The sequence below is a fragment of the Coenobita brevimanus genome, chromosome 109, assembly GCF_032717465.1.
Source record: "Coenobita brevimanus isolate Jiangsu-jjx chromosome 109, ASM3271746v2, whole genome shotgun sequence".
Taxonomy (NCBI): domain Eukaryota; kingdom Metazoa; phylum Arthropoda; class Malacostraca; order Decapoda; family Coenobitidae; genus Coenobita; species Coenobita brevimanus.
Genome location: NC_137062.1, coordinates 33,677,126 through 33,696,034, shown reverse-complemented (window position 1 = coordinate 33,696,034; position 18,909 = coordinate 33,677,126). Strand labels below are relative to the sequence as shown.

The following is an 18,909-nucleotide window of genomic DNA, read 5'->3' as shown; positions in this document are numbered from 1 at the left end:
TCTTCCTCTTCCCTGGCAACTTCTTCCTCTTCCCTGTCAACTTCTTCCTCTTCTCTGGCAACTTCTTCCTCTTCCCTGGCAACTTCTTCCTCTTCCCTGGCAACTTCTTCCTCTTCCCTGTCAACTTCTTCCTCTTCCATGTCAACTTCTTCTTCTTCCTCTTCCCTGGCAACTTCTTCCTCTTCCATGTCAACTTCTTCTTCTTCCTCTTCCCTGGCAACTTCTTCCTCTTCCCTGTCAACTTCTTCCTCTTCTTTGGCAACTTCTTCTTCTTCCTCTTCTCTGGCAACTTCTTCCTCTTCCCTGGCAACTTCTTCCTCTTCCATGTCAACTTCTTCTTCTTCCTCTTCCCTGTCAACTTCTTCCTCTTCTTTGGCAACTTCTTCCTCTTCTTCCCCCTCCCTGTCAACTTCTTCCTCTTCCCTGTCAACTTCTTCCTCTTCTTCCTCCTCCCTGTCAACTTCTTCCTCTTCCCTGTCAACTTCTTCCTCTTCTTCCTCCTCCCTGGCAACTTCTTCCTCTTCTTCCTCTTCCCTGTCAACTTCTTCTTCTTCTTCCTCCTCCCTGGCAACTTCTCCCTCTTCTTCCTCTTCCCTGTCAACTTCTTCCTCTTCCCTGGCAACTTCTTCCTCTTCCCTGTCAACTTCTTCCTCTTCTTCCTCTTCCCTGTCAACTTCTTCCTCTTCCCTGGCAACTTCTTCCTCCTCCCTGGCAACTTCTTCCTCTTCTTCCTCTTCTTTGGCAACTTCTTCCTCTTCCCTGTCAACTTCTTCCTCTTCTTCCTCCTCCCTGTCAACTTCTTCCTCTTCTTCCTCTTCCCTGTCAACTTCTTCCTCTTCTTCCTCTTCTTTGGCAACTTCTTCCTCTTCCCTGTCAACTTCTTCCTCTTCTTCCTCTTCCCTGTCAACTTCTTCCTCTTCCCTGGCAACTTCTTCCTCTTCCCTGTCAACTTCTTCCTCTTCTTTGGCAACTTCTTCCTCTTCCCTGTCAACTTCTTCCTCCTCTTCCTCCTCCCTGTCAACTTCTTCCTCTTCCCTGTCAACTTCTTCCTCTTCCCTGTCAACTTCTTCCTCCTCTTCCTCCTCCCTGGCAACTTCTTCCTCTTCCCTGTCAACTTCTTCCTCTTCTCTGGCAACTTCTTCCTCTTCCCTGTCAACTTCTTCCTCTTCCCTGTCAACTTCTTCCTCTTCCCTGTCAACTTCTTCCTCTTCCCTAGCAACTTCTTCCTCTTCCCTGGCAACTTCTTCCTCTTCCCTGGCAACTTCTTCCTCTTCCCTGGCAACTTCTTCCTCTTCCCTGGCAACTTCTTCCTCTTCCCTGGCAACTTCTTCCTCTTCTCTAGCAACTTCTTCCTCTTCTCTGGCAACTTCTTCCTCTTACTCCTCTCTTCTGTGTGTGTGTGTGTGTGTGTGTGTGCGATGTAAGAGAAGTAATATGAGTGAGAAAGTGTGTGTGTGTGTGTGTGTGTGTGTGTGTGTGTGTGTGTGTGTGTGTGTGTGTGTGTGTGTGTGTGTGTGTGTGATGTAAGAGAAGTAACATGAGTGAGAAACTGTGATTGTGTGTGTGTGTGTGTGTGTGTGTGTGTGTGTGTGTGTGTGTGTGTGTGTGTGTGTGTGTGTGTGTGTGTGTCTAATTAATCCAAAGCTATTCCACTATATATAATTTTCCAACCATGAGTTTTATTTTATTATTGATTTTTTTTTTTTTGGGGGGGGGGCAGCCCAACTCAGAAAATTCAAAATCCAAATAATCTGCAAAAAGAACTGCAGATTTGGCTTTGATATATCACTACATGTTTTACAATGGACTCCAATCCGTAATGCGAAATTTTGGAAGCTCCCCCCCCCCCGTGGTTCTTGGGGGGGTCCGCTCCTTTCCCAAAAATTAAAAAAAAAAAAATCAGAAATGGCATAGGGGTATAATAATGATAGTAATAATGATAATAATAATAATAATAATAATAATCCAACCATCCATCATCCAAACCTACATTGCCCCATGAGGAGCGTAGGAGCACGGGGTTAGGCAGTTGGTCCCGACATTTCAAATGAGAGTGAAGTAATAATAATAATAATAATAATAATAATAATAATAATAATAATAATAAAAACAATAATAATAATATTAATAATAATAAAAATAACAACAATAATAGTAATAATAATAATAATAATAATAATAATAATAATAATAATAATAATAATAATTCGTCTGGATTTTTGATACTGTCTTGCATTATATTAAACTTTTTCACCATTATTTTTTAAGGGGCCAGCTACCCCCCAAAAAATTTATAAATGATACAGAACGGGGGAAGGGAGGGGCGATATGGTATTGATATTATAGAAGATGTAAAATAGACTTCATTCCCTAACTACTACCACTACTACTACTACTACTACTACTCTGTGGCCAGGTTGTGTTAGGAAGAATTCTGCCACCGTATTCCCTGCGTGTCGTAAAAGGCGACTAAAAGGGGCGGGGTGAGGGGACTAGCGACCCCCTCCTCTGTTTTCTTAGTTCCCACAATGAAAGACTGACTGAGAGAGTGTATGTAGGTGAAGTGGAGGGAGGGAGAGGGAGGGGGAGACCGAGGATGAGGTGGAGGGATGGAGTTGGGAGGTATATGAGGGAGGGGGGAGGGGGTTGGGGAGAGGGCAGTCAAATGATGGGTGACAGAGCGACTTGGAGGCTTTTTGTCTGCGGCTACCCTCTGCGGGATTAGGGCATCAGGCTATAGACAGACAGACAGACAATGAGACAGGGAATAGGAAGGGATTAGGGATTGTGTTATGCCCGTACCCTGAAGATTGGGTCTATGAATGTGTGTGGATGTAGTACGATTGAGGCTAAAAGGGAGGAGACTGGGAAAATGTGAGAAGAAAGTTGGATGTGTTAGCTTTGAGTGAAACGAAGATGAAAGGGAAGGGTGAGTCTATGTTTGGAAGTGTGAATGGAAGATTGTCAGGTGTTGATAGAGGAAGGGCAAGAGAAGGTGTGGCCTTGTTAGTGAGTCCGGAAGTACAGCAGTGTGTGATTGAATGGAAGGAAGTGTCATCGAGACTGATGTGGGTGAAAGCGAAGTTTGAACGTGAGTTGTGGGTGTTTGTGAGTGCATATGGGCCTGGTAGTGAAAGGGATGAAGAAGAGAGGGAGTCTTTCTGGAATGATGTTGATGAGTGTCTGTAGAGTTTTGGAGCGAATGTGAATGTGGTAATGATGGGAGATCTGAATGCTAGAGTGGGAAATGTAGCAGGTGAAGGCGTAGTTGGTATGCATGGTGTGCCTGGAAGAAATGAAAATGGGGAACGAATGATAGCGATGTGTGTTGAGCGAGAGATGGTGATTGGAAATACGCTGTTTGAGAAGAAAGATATTTATAAGTATACATGGGTGAGACAGGAGGGTGGAAGGGTTGTTGATAGAGCATTGATGGACTATGTGGTTGTGTCTAGGAATGTAATAGGAAGATTGTTGGATCAGAGAGTTTTGAGAGGGGAGGGTGGAGGTATGTCTGAGAGCAGGTATGAGGTGGGTGAGAGCTAGTAGAGTTAGGTGTGGCAGGGAGGTTTTGAAAGTGAGTTGGATAAAAGGGAGAAAATGATAAAGGATCAGGAGAAGTTGAAAGATGAGTGGAACGCAGTGAAAAATCAGGAAAATGGCAGTGTGGAGGAGGAATGGCAGTTGTTTAAGAGTGCTGTGGTGAGGTATGAGGAAGAGGTGTGTGGTGTGAGACGGGTGGGTGGTGGTGTAAGACAAGGAAGTGAATGGTGGTGAGAGGAAGTAAGTATGGCTGTGGCTGAGAAGAGACGTGCATATGAAGTGTGGCTGCAGAGGAGGGATGAGGTGTCATATGAAAGGTATAAGGAAAAGAGGAATAGGGCGAGAGGTGTAAGGCTGAGAGGAAGAACACGAATAGGATGGATGGACAGTGTGAAAAGGGCGTTAGATACGAGAGGGATGTCTGTAAAGCAAGGAAGAGTGGCTGCGCGTGATAGGGAAGACTGGAGAGAAATTGTGAATGAATAAATGATGACGCGGCCCATCAGCTGATCAGGTCAAGTGCGGGTAAGGGGATGGGTCTATTTTGATGTGGCCGGGGTAAACCAGCTATGTTGTTAGGCCCTGCTACGGAAGTCGCTGATTGCACTGCGCAGTTGACCGTGCAGTGTGGTGGGGTGAGCATCTGTCCCTTCTCCCCTTTGGGGCTAAGATGCGAATGGATGTGTTTGAGTGGATGAGTAAACTGGGAGTGTGTCGTCCTATCTTGGCTACCCATCTTTCTTTTGGGGGAAGCAGCCTAGGTTTATAGATAGATAGATTTCCACCACCACCACCACCACTACTACCATCACCAGCACCACCACCACTCCTCCTCTCACCACCACCACCACCACCACCACTACTACTACTACTACTACCACCACCACCACCACCACTCCTCTTACCACCACCACCACTCCTCTTACCACCACTACTACCACACACAGGTCAGCATGATGGTACTGGTGGTACTGGGAATGATATTGGGAAGGAGCCAGGCCCAACAGGATCCCGAGACCCTACTTGAGGAGGTGGAGAAGGACCTTATTGACCAGGTAAGTCCTACTCGAAGTCCCGTTAACACCTTTTCCTTAGCGATTTATTTTTTGGAGATGAGTGGTAAATATCCTTTCGTATGTGAGTGACAGAGTGACTTGGAAGCGTTTTGTCTGCGGCCACCCTCTGCGGGATTAGGGCGTCGGGCTATAGATAGATAGATAGACGTTATTTATGCCTTCCTAGTATTCTCCCTAACACTTCTTCCTTAGCGATTTATTTTTGGATATGGCTCCCTAACCCCCCTTCCTTAGCGCATGATAGCATTGTGATCCCCACTCTAACGTGTGTGTGTGTGTGTGTGTGTGTGTGTGTGTGTGTGTGTGTGTGTGTGTGTGTGTGTGTGTGTGTGTAAGTTTGGAAGTAAAGAAGTCGCTGCATGATAGTACTGTGATACCAACTCTAACGTATGGACGCGAAACTTGGAAAATACTGGAAGGACACAAGAGCAAGAGCAGTGAAAATGAGTTATTTGAGAGGAGCCTGTGGTGTTACGTGGAGAGACAGACTGAAAAATGAGGATATAAAGGAGCGTTGTGGTATGGATGTGGATGTGATAGGAAGCGTTAGGAGAAACACGCTTAGGCGGTTTGGCTATGTGGAGAGGATGGAGAGTGAGAGACTGACGAGAAGAGTGTATGTGAGTGAGGTAGAGGGGGGGAAATGGAGGGAGTGACCGAGGATGAGATGAAGGCATGTAGTGGAGCGATATATGAGAGAAGGGGGTGTGAGCTGGAGGGAGATTGAGGCATGGAGTGGAGAGGTATATGAGAGAGAGGGGAGCGTGAGCTGCGGGGAGGGCAGCGAAACGGCAGTAGACAGGGCGACATGGAGGCGATTTGTTTGTGACCACCACTTACGGGATTAAGGCGCCTGGCAATAGATAGACAGATAGCTGACTTCCTATCTACTGTAGATGATGATGATGATGATGATGACAACGATGACGATATAATAATAATAATAATAATAATAATAATAATGATGATGATGATGAAAATGAGCTACAAGTTTATGAAAAACAGGCTAATATTTCGCTTACTTCCCCACAGGGCTGGGTACCTCCGCCTCGCTTCCACTATCGAGGCTTCAACCGACCCAACCCCAAACCCCGCTGGCTCTGAGCTCCGTAAAATGGTGAAAATTATGCCCACAAGCCACCACAGCCAGAGAGAGACACAGTGTTGCCGTCTTCTACCTTTGCCACATCGAAATTTAAGTGTTCTGCGACGCTAGCTTCTCTGCCATATAGGGAAATAGTAATCGAATCCTCTACCCTGCCAAACTCTGTCCACAGGCTGTCATGTCGTCTATAGCTTCCGTCAAACAATTATTTAGTATTTTTTTTTTTCTAGCTTCTATGCGTTCTATTTATCTAGCATTCAGCCCCCCAGTCCTCTAACTTCCGTTTCTAGTAGTGATTTCGTTGTCCAACCCCCTTGCCTTTGGTATTTTGATTCTCCATAGCTTCTTTGTCGCACGGTTATATAGCATTCCAGTCCATTCTTCTCTCCCAATCCTCTACAGCTTCTCTGCCACACGGTAATATAGAATTCAAACCCTTTTATCTTCCTTTACAAGCAGCTTCAAGAGTGTTCCAGCTTCCAAGTGCTTTTCCGCCATGTTTTCTCTCCTAGCCATTTGCTCTGTCGATGCGTCTGTTTATCTCGTCAGCTTCAGTCTTCAAACACCTCTTTCTTCCTATTATCCTGTATATGTCTCATTAACTTACTGAATCCTGGTGGCGTCCTTCTTTCGATTAATATTACTGTTAGAAGACGATTTTTATTTAACTTATGGAAGGCCTCTCGTACAGAAGGGGCGTATTAAATGGCCTTGGAAGGATTTGAATTCGGGAGGCGGTTAGTGGCGGTTTTCAAAATTTACTCCTAAGCCTCTTAAAATCACCTTGAAGTAGAAAATATATAAGAGAAATCCTCGTAGTGGAGGGATTAAACTTGGGATTATAAACCAGAAAATTTGGGATAATTTTTTAATATGTTTTACACCAATGACATTATAAATTCTATTATTAGTATCGTCAGGCAAGTGAGACTTTTCAAACTGGAGACGTTAGATGTGGTCTTCATTAACCCTTCTTTGTGTCTAAGTTGAATAAAAGTTTGAAAGCAGCAGAACAAAAAATTTCAAAAGATATATTACTGCACACGTATGAGGATGAAAAGAAAATTCGAGTCCGCAGTTGCTATTTTTTATGTAGTCAGCTACGAGAAATACGCTCAAATTAATAATAAATTCCTTTTCTCCCTTCATCATATGCCCTACTAACCTATACAGCATGATAACCTCGTATTTGCGCATTTTTTGTCATCTCCAAACGATTTTTAGTCAGATTAAAACGGAGACTGCCTGAGTAGGGTGGGAGACACCGTTTGAATTCGTTATTTTCGCTAACGGTTCTCGCTACACGAAACCAATCTTCATATAGGGTGTTCTGTGTAGCCATGAACGTTAGAGAAAATAAAGAGGGTGTTCTGTGTAGCCGGGAACGTTAGAGAAAACAGAGTGTTTTGTGTACCCGAAAAAGTGAGAGAAAATAAGCAACTCAATCTCTATCCTCAAATAATTCAAGTTCCATCCTCTGTACCCCTCCTATCCAACCTATCCACTTGTCAGAATCCATCAGCCATGTTTGCCTATGTTTTTTTTTCGAAGTGGGAGGGCTGGATATAGCATTCATTAACCCCTTTGCTACGAGAGGCCATTTCGAAGCTGAATTAAATTGTCTGAGGATAAAAAATAAACACAAATTAAATAAAATGAAAAGATGTCACCAGGATAAATTAATTAATGTTATTTATGAGTTCTCTTTCACTCTCAGCCCTCCATACCCAGCCAGACCACACACTTCCCCCAGACATAAAGATATTTCACTCATAATCAAATATCTAAGCTGGGAAAGATAATAATAAAAACAATATACGATTAAGAAAATGCACACATACTCTGCAATGAATTTAAATACTTCACGAGTCAAATGAAGGGAAACAGGCTGCCTTCAGACCTCCTTTGTTTACATTTGGATGACAACCTCGCCGCCATCTTGCTGTTACATCGCTTTTGGAAACTATATACCAACTTTTTCTCTGTAACCTCGAATTCAGATAAGTTTTGTATTCTGAAAAATAAAAATACAATATCTGAGAGTCCTATTCTTTCACCTAGCTTTGGAAATTTTGTAACACCTCTTTCTTAGTGATTTATTTTGCACTTTACACGTCATTTGCTGGTGGTAGACGGTGGTGACTATCATCCACTCACTTGATGTAGTGCTGCCTACTTCTCCCTTCATCTTTATTATTCTTTTTCTGTGTCTGACATCCTTCTATTTCTCAACGTCATCCACTCGTCTGATGTAGTGGTGCCTACCTCTTCCTTCATCTTTATTATTCTTTTTCTGTCTGTCATCCTCTCTACTTATTTCTCCCATTCTTCCTATCACGTTCTCTCTTTTTCCGCTTCTGGCGGCTCTACACTGAGTGACAAGCCTAAAGGTAGGCTACTCTGTAACCCATGGAACTATTTACAACGCTGGGTGGTAACCATATAGCCAAATAAGCGGGTGATGTGGAGCTTATTATACTGTCCCTGTTAAGTGGGTGGAGACTCAAATATGGAAAAAAAAAATCCACACTTCCCCGCGCCTCGCTGTGGCGAGGCGATGTCTGCCACAAGGGTGGGCTGCCTACCTGTGCCTGATGGGTCTACTCAGCCAGACAGACCAGGGTTAACAATAGCAACAAAACAAAAACAACAAAACAAACACAAAACAAAACAAAAACAACACCAAAACAACAAAAACACCAAAACAAAACAAAAACAAAACAACAAAACAAAACAAAAACAAAACAACAAAACAAAAACACCAAAAACACCAAAACAAAACAAAAAACACCAAAACAACAATATAAAAACACCAAAACACCAAAACAAAACAAAACAAAAACATCAAAACAAAACAAAAACACCAAAACAAAAAACACCACCAAAACAATATAAAAACAACACCAAAACAACAAAACAAAAACAACACCAAAACAATAAAACAAAAACAACACCAAAACAATAAAACAAAAACAACACCAAAACAACAAAACACCAAAAAAAAAACATCAAAACAAAAACACCAAAAGAAAACAAAACCAAAACAAAAACACCAAAACAAAACAAAAACAACACCAAAACAAAAAAACAGCAACAATAACATCACCACTACCACCACCACCACCACAACCACCACACCACCACCACCAACGTCACATTCTTTCGTATAATAATAATAATAATAATGTAAACTATATCGACATCACTACATAAATATTCGTATCATATAAGAGAAGGTTAAAGTGCCCAAATATGCTAAATAAATCGCTAAGGAAAAGGCAATAAGGAGTCCTCGATGTCGCCTGAAATTTATTGAGTGATTATTAAATTATGAGAGGGTGTGAGCTGGGAGCAGGGCAGTGAAATGGCGGGGGACAGGGCGACGTGGAGGCGATTTGTTTGTGGCCACCCCATATGGGATTAAGGCGTCTGGCAATAGATAAACAGATATTAAGTCCATCACATATTCTATTTTCCCTTCGTGTTATCTTCAGAACACTTTATTTGCTTGGAAGTGACTTTAGAGGTTAGTAGTAGTAGTAGTAGTAGTAGTAGTAGTAGTGGTGGTGGTGGTGGTGGTGGTGGTGCTGGTGATAGGAGTACTGGTAGTAAAAATAGTAGTAGTAGCAGTAGTAGTAGTGGTAATAGGGAACTAGTAGGAAAAATAGTAGTAGTAGTAGTAGTACCAGTAACGGGGGTATTAGTATTAGTATTAGTAGCAGTAGTAGTAGTAGTAGTAGTAACGGGGGCATTAGTATTAGTAGCAGTAGTAGTAGTAGTAGTAACGGGAGTATTAGTAGTAGTAGTAGTAGTAACGGGGGTATTAGTATTAGTAGCAGTAGTAGTAGTAACGGTGGCATTAGTATTAGTAGCAGTAATAGTAGTAACGGGGGTATTAGTATTAGTATTTGTAGCAGCAGTAGTAGTAAATCCAGGGCTAATACACAACGCTGCGTAAACATAACACAATGAAATCGTTGGTTGGTCATCAAGTCACTTTTTAAAACCTCCCGAATGGAACGCAACAATATGATCAAGGAAATCACTCGCCTAACAGCAACTTACAACAATAACTCACCCATTGCCTCATTCTCCCTTAAGGTCCTTGCACTGATACCACATCTCTTCCTTAACAAGACCCGCCCAAGAGCAAACATTGCGGAAAATATTAAGGCCATCCAAAGGCGGGTTGAAACATGGAAAAGAGGCGATATTGACCACCCACTTGAGGAAGCAAGGGCCTTGCAGATGAGAATATGCAACCCAGGCAGAAGAAACCACAACACCAACGATGTGGCAAGGATTTTTGGCAGCAAGATGAGACAGGGGAAGGTGTCGATGGCAACAAGATCCCTGTCAGCTGAATCACCAAACGGAGGACTTGACCTGACAGATGGAACAATGCAACAACTAAAAGAAAAACACCCGACTGCACGACAAGCAAGTGTCCAGTCAAAGCTTGACGGCAACTACACTCCTCCCAATCCCATCATATATGACAGGATAACTGGAGATATGGTGTGGCGGAAGGCAATGCACACACAGGGTGGGACAGGACCGCCAGGCCTGGACGCAAAATCTTGGCGTGTAACCCTCGGTAACATCAAGTTTGGGGAGGCAGCAACAGACCTGTGTAACATCACTCAGACCTGTGTAAAACCAGTCAGACCTGTGTAACATCAATCAGACCTGTGTAACACCAATGCCTCACTGGCGAGGAAGTTGGCTTCAAGTCAGTGCAACAACACTGAAGCACTGACGGCTTGCAGACTAATCCCCCTTGATAAGAATCCACAATGAAGGCCATCGGGGTGGGTGGAGTCTTAAGACAGATTACAGGAAAATGCATCATGGAGGTGGTGAACGATGATGTGAAGCAGGCAGTTGGCAACCTGCAAGTGTGTGCAGGCCAGCAGGCAGGAGGTGAGGCAGCAGTTCACTCCATGAGGAATATATATGAGGAAGAGGACCGTCAGGCAGTATTATTAGTCTATTTATATATTAGTCTATTATATATGCCTCGAACGCATTTCATTCCATCAACCGAGAGGCAATGCTGCACAACATCAAGGTACGCGTGGAAAACACCTACAAAGAACCAGCAGACCTCTACATTGTGGGTAAGACAGCGGCTCACGATTTCGGTGTAATCCAGTCCACAGAAGGAACTACCCAGGGGGACCCCGTTGCCATGGCTATGTACGCCCTGGCGATGACAGTGCTGCAACAACAGATCAAATACGAGGCCACCAATGTAAAACAGGTAGCCTATGCAGATGATCTCACGGGTACTGGCAAGTTAGTCCACACTGATCGTGAAACCAGCTTACTACTTAGCTGCACATGAAGCCTGCAGAGAGACAAAGGTGACAACGACAAAAGGTAAGAGGCATCTAGGTGCAGTGCTTGGAACTAGGGAATTCAAAAACAAAATATATAATTATAAGTAAAAAGGTAAAGACATGAGCAGAAGAAATACACGTACTATCCAACCACACAAAAACAGAACCCCATGCAGCATACAGCGCATTTACATATGGTGTACAGCACAAGTGGACCTTCGTGATGCGGACCATACCAGACATAGAGTTGCTGCTACAACCACTGGAGGATGCTGTCAGGGAATCATTCCTCCCATCACTGACCAGTGGCCACATCCCCACACCAGAAGAGACGGACCTTCTAGCACTACCACCCAGGATGGGAGGCCTTGGCATTATAAATCCAGCTGCCGTGGCGGGCTACCAACACAGAAATTTACTCAGGCTCACCGAATCCCTGTCACAGAAAATCTGTGCCCAGGCTGTGGCGAGAGAAACTGACTAACAACAGCAGAAAGACATAAAGACACAGATAAGCAAGAAGCGTGAAGCAAGACAAAAAGACCAGCTGCAGCACATAATCGAACATCTAACACCGGACCAGTGCAGAAGAGTTGAAATTGCACAGGAGGTTGGGGCATCGAACTGGCTGACAACCCTGCCTCTCAAGGCAAAAGGCTTCCACTTCAACAAACAAGAATTTATTGACGCCATAGCCTTGAGATATGGGTGGCCAACAGAAAACCTACCTCAACAGTGTCCCTGTGGCACTGTCTTTAATGCAAACCATGCAATGAGTTGCATGGAGGCTCTGTGTGCATTCGACATGAAGTACGCGACCTCACTGCGAAAATGCTACAGGAAATGTGCCTTGACGTCACCATAGAGCCAGGTCTCCTATTGCCAGTGAGCACTTCACCCACAGAACAGCAAACACATCAAATGATGCAAGAGTGGATGTCAGTGCTCGAGGTTTGTGGACACGTGGGCAGAGGGCGTTCTTCGACATCAGGATAATTGATCCCATGGCAGCATGTCATCGTGAACTGTCTCTCGAAGCTGCACACAAAATGAATGAACAAGAAAAAAACAGAAACTATCAAGAAAGGATCCAACATGTGGACCACGGTCGATTCCCTGCCCTTGTGTTCACGACATCAGGTGGGATGGGTCCAGAGGCAGCGAGATTCTACTCGAGACTGGCAGAGGTTCTTTCTGAGAAGAAACGTCAACCGCTGAGCTATGTTATGGCCTGGATGAGATGTGGACTGTCATTCTCCCTCGTGAGGTCTGCTCTGCTATGTCTCAGGGGCACAAGATCATCAGCCCTCAGGCCTGTCTCTCTGGCGGGTATGGATTACGAAGCTACAGTGGTCGAGAGTCGCATAGACCAGCCACTCCAATTGATTAATGTCTTTATTTACACTGTAATGTTAATGAAAAAAATATGAAGTAATAAAAGTAGTAGTAGATGATTGGTAACCATAGCCGTTGGCGTGCTTGAGGCGAAACTACTACTAATGCTAGTAGTAGTAGTAGTAGTAGTAGTCGTGGTAATGGTAATACTACTCTACTACAACTACTACTATTACTACTACTACGACTGCTACAACTATCGCACAGTCACTACTGCTATTACGCCACACCCACCACCATCACCACAATTACTGCTACTACTAGTAGTAGTTGTAGTAATAGTCATAGTAGCATCCCAAAGTTCATCCGAAGAATGAACCCGGTGGACCTATGGCTGAGATTACCCTCACCCCGCGGTTCACCAACCTCCTTTGGTACGATAGGGAGGGAACTGAGGAACGTTTGTATAACTGGGCAGGGGAGTCACTCAGTTACATCTGTTCCACCACGTGAAGGCGTCCCTTGAAAGCACCAATTGGGGGGTTAGGTATTTCACTAATTCCTTCACTACAACCCCCCCTAAAGAAAAAAAAAAAAATAATAATAATAATAAAATCGTCTAGAGAGAGAGAGAGAGAGAGAGAGAGAGAGAGAGAGAGAGAGAGAGAGAATCACAGACGCTCTACGCACGCTGACCTAATCAACACCCACTATCTCTTATCTCTGCTATCACACCTTCTCGTCTTGCATAATTCACACAGTGTTACCGGTGTCTCTGATCCCACACTCCCTTATCTTCTAACCAAGCTGTTAACCTTTTAGCACTCGCGTCCCCCTTACCCTTGGTCTACAATCTACGCCTCGCTCCCTTCCCGCTTCCTACCATCACCTAACACTAAAAACGAATATTGTTGTTATTTTTGCAGCGTGTTCAATTAGACAGTAACGATGGTGAATCTAAAATGAGCCAGTCCTTCTACAATCCACTCTTCCCTTTTTCTGGGCATAGAGGGGAGAGAGAGGGATGCTTATAATCTACGTGGGGTGCCGTCCATCTTGAAATACTAGAAAGCCTCAAAGGGCGTATACCTCCGCCAGTGCCATTAAAAAAGATCCGGATTCGCCCCCCAATTTGATCATTTCTTCCTTGACCCATGGTCCACCCTTCCACAAAATTTCATCAAAATCCATTCATAATTTTTAGAGTAAGCCTACTAACAAACAAACAAACAAACACGGGGTAAAACATAACCTGCATGGCGGAGGTAATAAGACTTCCTGGCATCATTAGTTGTCTCTCGACCAGACTGGAGAGAGAGAGAGAGAGAGAGAGAGAGAGAGAGAGAGAGAGAGAGAGAGAGAGAGAGAGATGGGGGTAGGAAGGTGGCCAGGCGAGAGAAAATAAATGACAAGCATAAAAAACAAAAAAGCAAAATGTGTTTCAAAGGCGTGAACAGAAGTGGAATATGAATACTGACAATAAATCGCTGTTCATCTCTCTCCAACACACACACACACACACACATACACACACACACACACACACACACACACACACACACACGCTTGCCAACTGGTGGACGGGAGTTCGCGCCTCGCTCAGGTTGCGAAAAGTTTCACTGACGAAGTGCGTGGTTACTGTCCCCCTTGAGCAAGGGGACGGGTGTGTGCGTGTGTGAAGGTCACAGCCTTGCCCTTAGATCGGACTATATGAGCTCTAAGCTCCCTTCCGGGAGGGTAAAAGCTGACGATCACGACCATCAAGTGATCCTGACCGACCCGGTGAATTACACACACACACATTGTTCAACCTGCCTATTTTTCCTCTGTCCTCACGTCCCCCCAGGAATTTGCTCAGTCCCCCAAACTGAGAACCACGCTTTTAACCGATCACAAGCACTCCTATTCACCTCCCCCCCCCCTCTCTCTCTCATTTCCGACTTCTAAACAGCTTGCTAATGAATCACAAGTACCTATAAGTACGGAAAATGTTTGAATTTATCAGCAACTTCACAACGGAACATTAAAAGAGAGAGAGAGAGAGAGAGAGAGAGAGAGAGAGAGAGAGAGAGAGAGAGAGAGAGAGAGAGAGAGAGAGAGCCAGCACATCCACACTGACCATATCCACAAAAATATTCCTTTAAGTTTTTCCTTCACATAAAGACAGCCAGACGAAATGTGGTCTTCCTTCTTCTCCACAGCTATCCTCATCATCATCATCACCATCATTCCAAAATAATTTCAGCCTACCAGACGTGAGGACTTTGGATCACGCAGAGAAAGCATAATAGTAAATATCCGCTGGAGTGTGTTGGTGTTAAATGAGGAGGGATAGATTGAGATGGTTTGGGCATGTGGAGAGGAGGGGGGATGATAGTTGGGTGCAGAAAGTGATAAGTGTGAACGTTGGGATAGGGGCTGTTAGAGGCAAAAGAGGGAGAGAGAGAGAGAGAGAGAGAGAGAGAGAGAGAGAGAGAGAGAGAGAGAAACCGGGACGAGGACATAGAGTGTGACCTCAGGGATAGCCAACGAGACTGAGTAGGGGGGCTGCCAGAGATTGAGCAGTATGGAAAGCCGTGACCATGGCCAACGCATGCAAGTGAGTTTGAGTCTTTATAAACGAAACGATGCCCTGTGATATGGACCACGAAGTCACTCAAGACTTCAAATATCTTGGCTCCACCTCCCTGTACCCACAATGACCTTAATATTCATAAACAACACGGTCTGTCCCCATTGCAACGCCATCCAAAGTGGGATTATGTGAGCACTACACTCTAACCTTCCCTCGGATTTAAACCCTTATGGATCACATTTAGTTCGGACGTCTTAATCTACCAGACCACCAGGAATCCATTGGGTTATATGTTTAAATTCACTTACCTTATATTCAACATTACTCATACAACACATGCACCTACCTTATTCATCACAGCAGTCGTTCAACATAACCTCTTCAGATCTTTGGAAGTGTCCGGATGATGGCCACATTTCTGCAATCAATTAGGTTCAGGAATATGTAAGTCACGGGTCATAACAACACCAACAATCATATGTACTAAAACCAAGATGATAAATTATTTGGTTACATTATCATAATCGATATTAACATGATCTTTTTGGCATATTAACATGATCCCTTTGCTGCTGGATTGATACTGGCCACAAAAAAACAAGCAGAGATGCATATTAGACCAGATCCATATAAGGTTTCAATACTAAAATGAAGAAGCTTGCGGGTGAAAATTCTTAGGGAGCTAGAATGAACCACCTTGCGTATTTAAATCCTTAGGCATGAATGACTGACCAGGGGACATCCTAGAAATATTCCCACATCAAAAAATGCATAACTGTTATTGCCTTATTCAACCCTTTAATGTCAGGAAAATTGAGACTAGTGTATCGCCACATATCATTGTCGGGTGGGAAGATTCACCATCATCACCATGACCCTTTGTACCCACCTAAGGATACGGTGAGGTAGGGAACACAGTCAAGGAATGAAAAAGTACAATAGATGAAGAACTATCGACAGTAGGCCCAGTGAAAAGGACCACACAATAATTCACATAATGTTCAAGTCCAAGGAATCCTGGCTCCACTTCACAGGCCTAATCATTTTTTTTTTTTTTTGCCGTTCTTTATAGATATGTTACACATACACCTGCCAGATAGATATTCTCTCAACTATCAAGTTATGGAAGGGTGTCAAACCCTTGCCATATGCTCTGCTGTACATACTTCATCCAACAAACTTGATCCTCTGCCAATTCCCAAGCTTCAGCAATATCCATACCTCACTTTCTCACACACTCATTTACCATATCCATCCACCTTACTGTGCTATAAAGGGTTACACCTCCACATCATATCACCAACGTAACCAGGCAGCTCAACTGCCTGGTTATACAAATGTCCCTCAACTCTTCATATCCTCCTTCATTCACTTGTTTATAAAAACTCCACCATGCTTGCATGTGTCAGCCTTGGTCACCTAATGGCAGCTTTCCATGCTGCTTATCTCTAGCAGCCTCTTATCCTTGCAGCCCAGCTCTATGACCTTGTCCCTGGTCTTTTTCGATCTGCCTGTCACAACCCTAGCCTCAGTGTTCACACCTCTAACCCTTTGCACCCAGTTGCCATCCTCCATTGTTTCCACATGCACAACTCATCTCAATCTACCTCTTCTCATCTTAAATACAATCCAGTCCCATCCTTCCTCTCAGCCTTCATTTGCAATCCTAACCCCTTCCAGGCCAGTCATTCAAAGACACTACCCATCCTCCTAATCATCATCATCATCATCATCATCATTCCTGTACATTTGAGCATACCAATGTCCTCCTCCTTTACTGCCCAGGTCTCACCACCACACAGCGCTATTTTCCTAACACCGAGCATACCAAGACCCCTTAGTGCAGAGAGAGGGCCCTCTCAATTTCAAATGTAACATCTTCTTGAACTTCTTCCAACCACTTCTTATCCTAGCCACAGAGCTAGCTCCAGCCCCACCTCCAGCACATATTATGTCCCCAAAGAACAAATATCCTCCACACACTCAAGAGACTCTCCAACAAGCTTAATCCTTTCCCACCTCTCAGCCTCTGCATGCTCTCTGCTACACACTGCACACACAAAAGTGGCCTTATTTTGCAGCCTACCTCTGCAACCACTACATCTCTTTTGGACCCACTTACCACAAACACTGCACAAGACGAGTTACTTTCCACATCCTTATGGAAAACTGCATATGACCACACTCCCTCTACTGCGACAGTATTGCCATCTGCTCTAGATATCATCACTTTTGTTTATTTGCGTACCTCATCCTATCTCTCCACTCTGTACATCTTTCCTCTGCTACCCTCTCATTCTCTGCAATTAACATCAAGTTATCAGCATACGATACCTTCCATGGAAGTCCAGCTCTACCTTCCATCGAAGTCCAATTCTTATGTCATGTGAAAGAGCTTCAAGCACCATGATAAACGATATGGAGCTTTAAACTGACCCCTGATGATAAGTTTTCTGTGACTGTTAGTGTACATCAGGGGTTAGCTTACTTTCCTTGTCTCTTCACCTCGTGCATTGCCATAACCACTTCAACTCGCCTTTCCTTAATCCCCAGCTTCTTTACTGACCACTTCACCATCTCCCTTGGCACTCTGTCAAAGGTCATTGCCAAATCAACCAAAACAAAGTGGTTCTCACTTCCTAATTTTTCCTCAAGCAGTTGGAAAATGGTTATTGCATCAGTGGACCCAATGTCTAGCAAAAACCCAAACTGCATCTCTTCCACATTTGCTCTTTCCCTATAATCTGCTGGGTCCACTTTTCATATGAGTCTCAGGTCACAATTCCCACTACTACTAGACATCTGATTCTCCACCTAGCACTTCTCCCACCGTACACCCGTTTTATCACCTCGCCTACATCCATTTTCTCCAAACATCTATACTATCTAAGCACACTCATCTACCATACAATTAACAGACTTCCTTACCCCAAATCTCTCATGAATCACATTATTTCCCATACTATCTACTGTATGCACACTCCACACACGTTCCTCAACAGTACCATTTCCACTACTCTTACTACTGACAAGGTTCTCATGCCATACCAGTCTCATACCTACATGTATTGACATTAAGACACTATAATATTTGTGTGTGAGGGTTATGTTTATGTGAAGCTACAGAACGTGGTGAATGTTTTTGGAGTATCAGACAGAACCAGGATTCCGGGGGCATGAGTTGTGAGTGAATGGAAGTGTGGCCCAGGCCCCATTGGAGTGGGTAAATTTGGGCTGTCTGGACATTGCTACTAATCATCCTGCCCTAGGATGGGAAAGGAGGTTCGGATGATGATGATGATTATAATATATGGAGCTTGTATTTTCATCTGTTTTAGTCATATTTTTGCTACAGAGTGACAATTACCTTTGATCTTACACTCCCTTGGTCAAATATAAAGTGAAGCACGAGACTGACTAGAAAAGTGTATGTTCAGTGAGGTGGAGAGGGAGAGCAAAGACGAGATGATGAGGTACATGAATGAGGGTGGTGTGAACTGGAGGGGAGTCAGCATTATGGCAGAGAACTAGATGATCATTTGGAATTAAGGTACCTGGCTATAAACAGCAAGAAATTCAAAAGACAAGTCTGAAAATAAATGCCACATTTATTTATAAAAGAATTATTATCCCAAAGGACAAAGCTTCAGAAACAAGTCCATCATAAAATAGCTCTCTACTTCCTAATTGCCAAGTAAATTATTGTCAGTTAACAAACAACAGAAACAACAGTACTAACTGAAGGTACTTTAAAAATACCCATAGAGAATTATTTACAGTAATTATCTGTGAAAAATGACGAACACCACAATTCATTAACTCCCTTCAAATCAGTGACCTCTTGTATTATTATTATTATTATTATTATTATCATTATTATTATTACTTTACATTTCGTTCTTGCCATTTCCAGAAGAGTTTATTTACCATATA

At 43.6% G+C, this 18,909-nt stretch overlaps 1 long non-coding RNA gene across 1 annotated transcript; it reads left to right on the top strand.

The window, feature by feature from the left end:
• The first annotated feature begins 4,496 nt into the window (after window positions 1-4,496).
• LOC145417179 (uncharacterized) lies at window positions 4,497-6,228 on the top strand. The gene is made up of 2 exons (XR_013900432.1): window positions 4,497-4,598; window positions 5,652-6,228. It is a non-coding gene; the product is annotated as an uncharacterized LOC145417179 (long non-coding RNA).
• The last annotated feature ends 12,681 nt before the right edge of the window (window positions 6,229-18,909 follow it).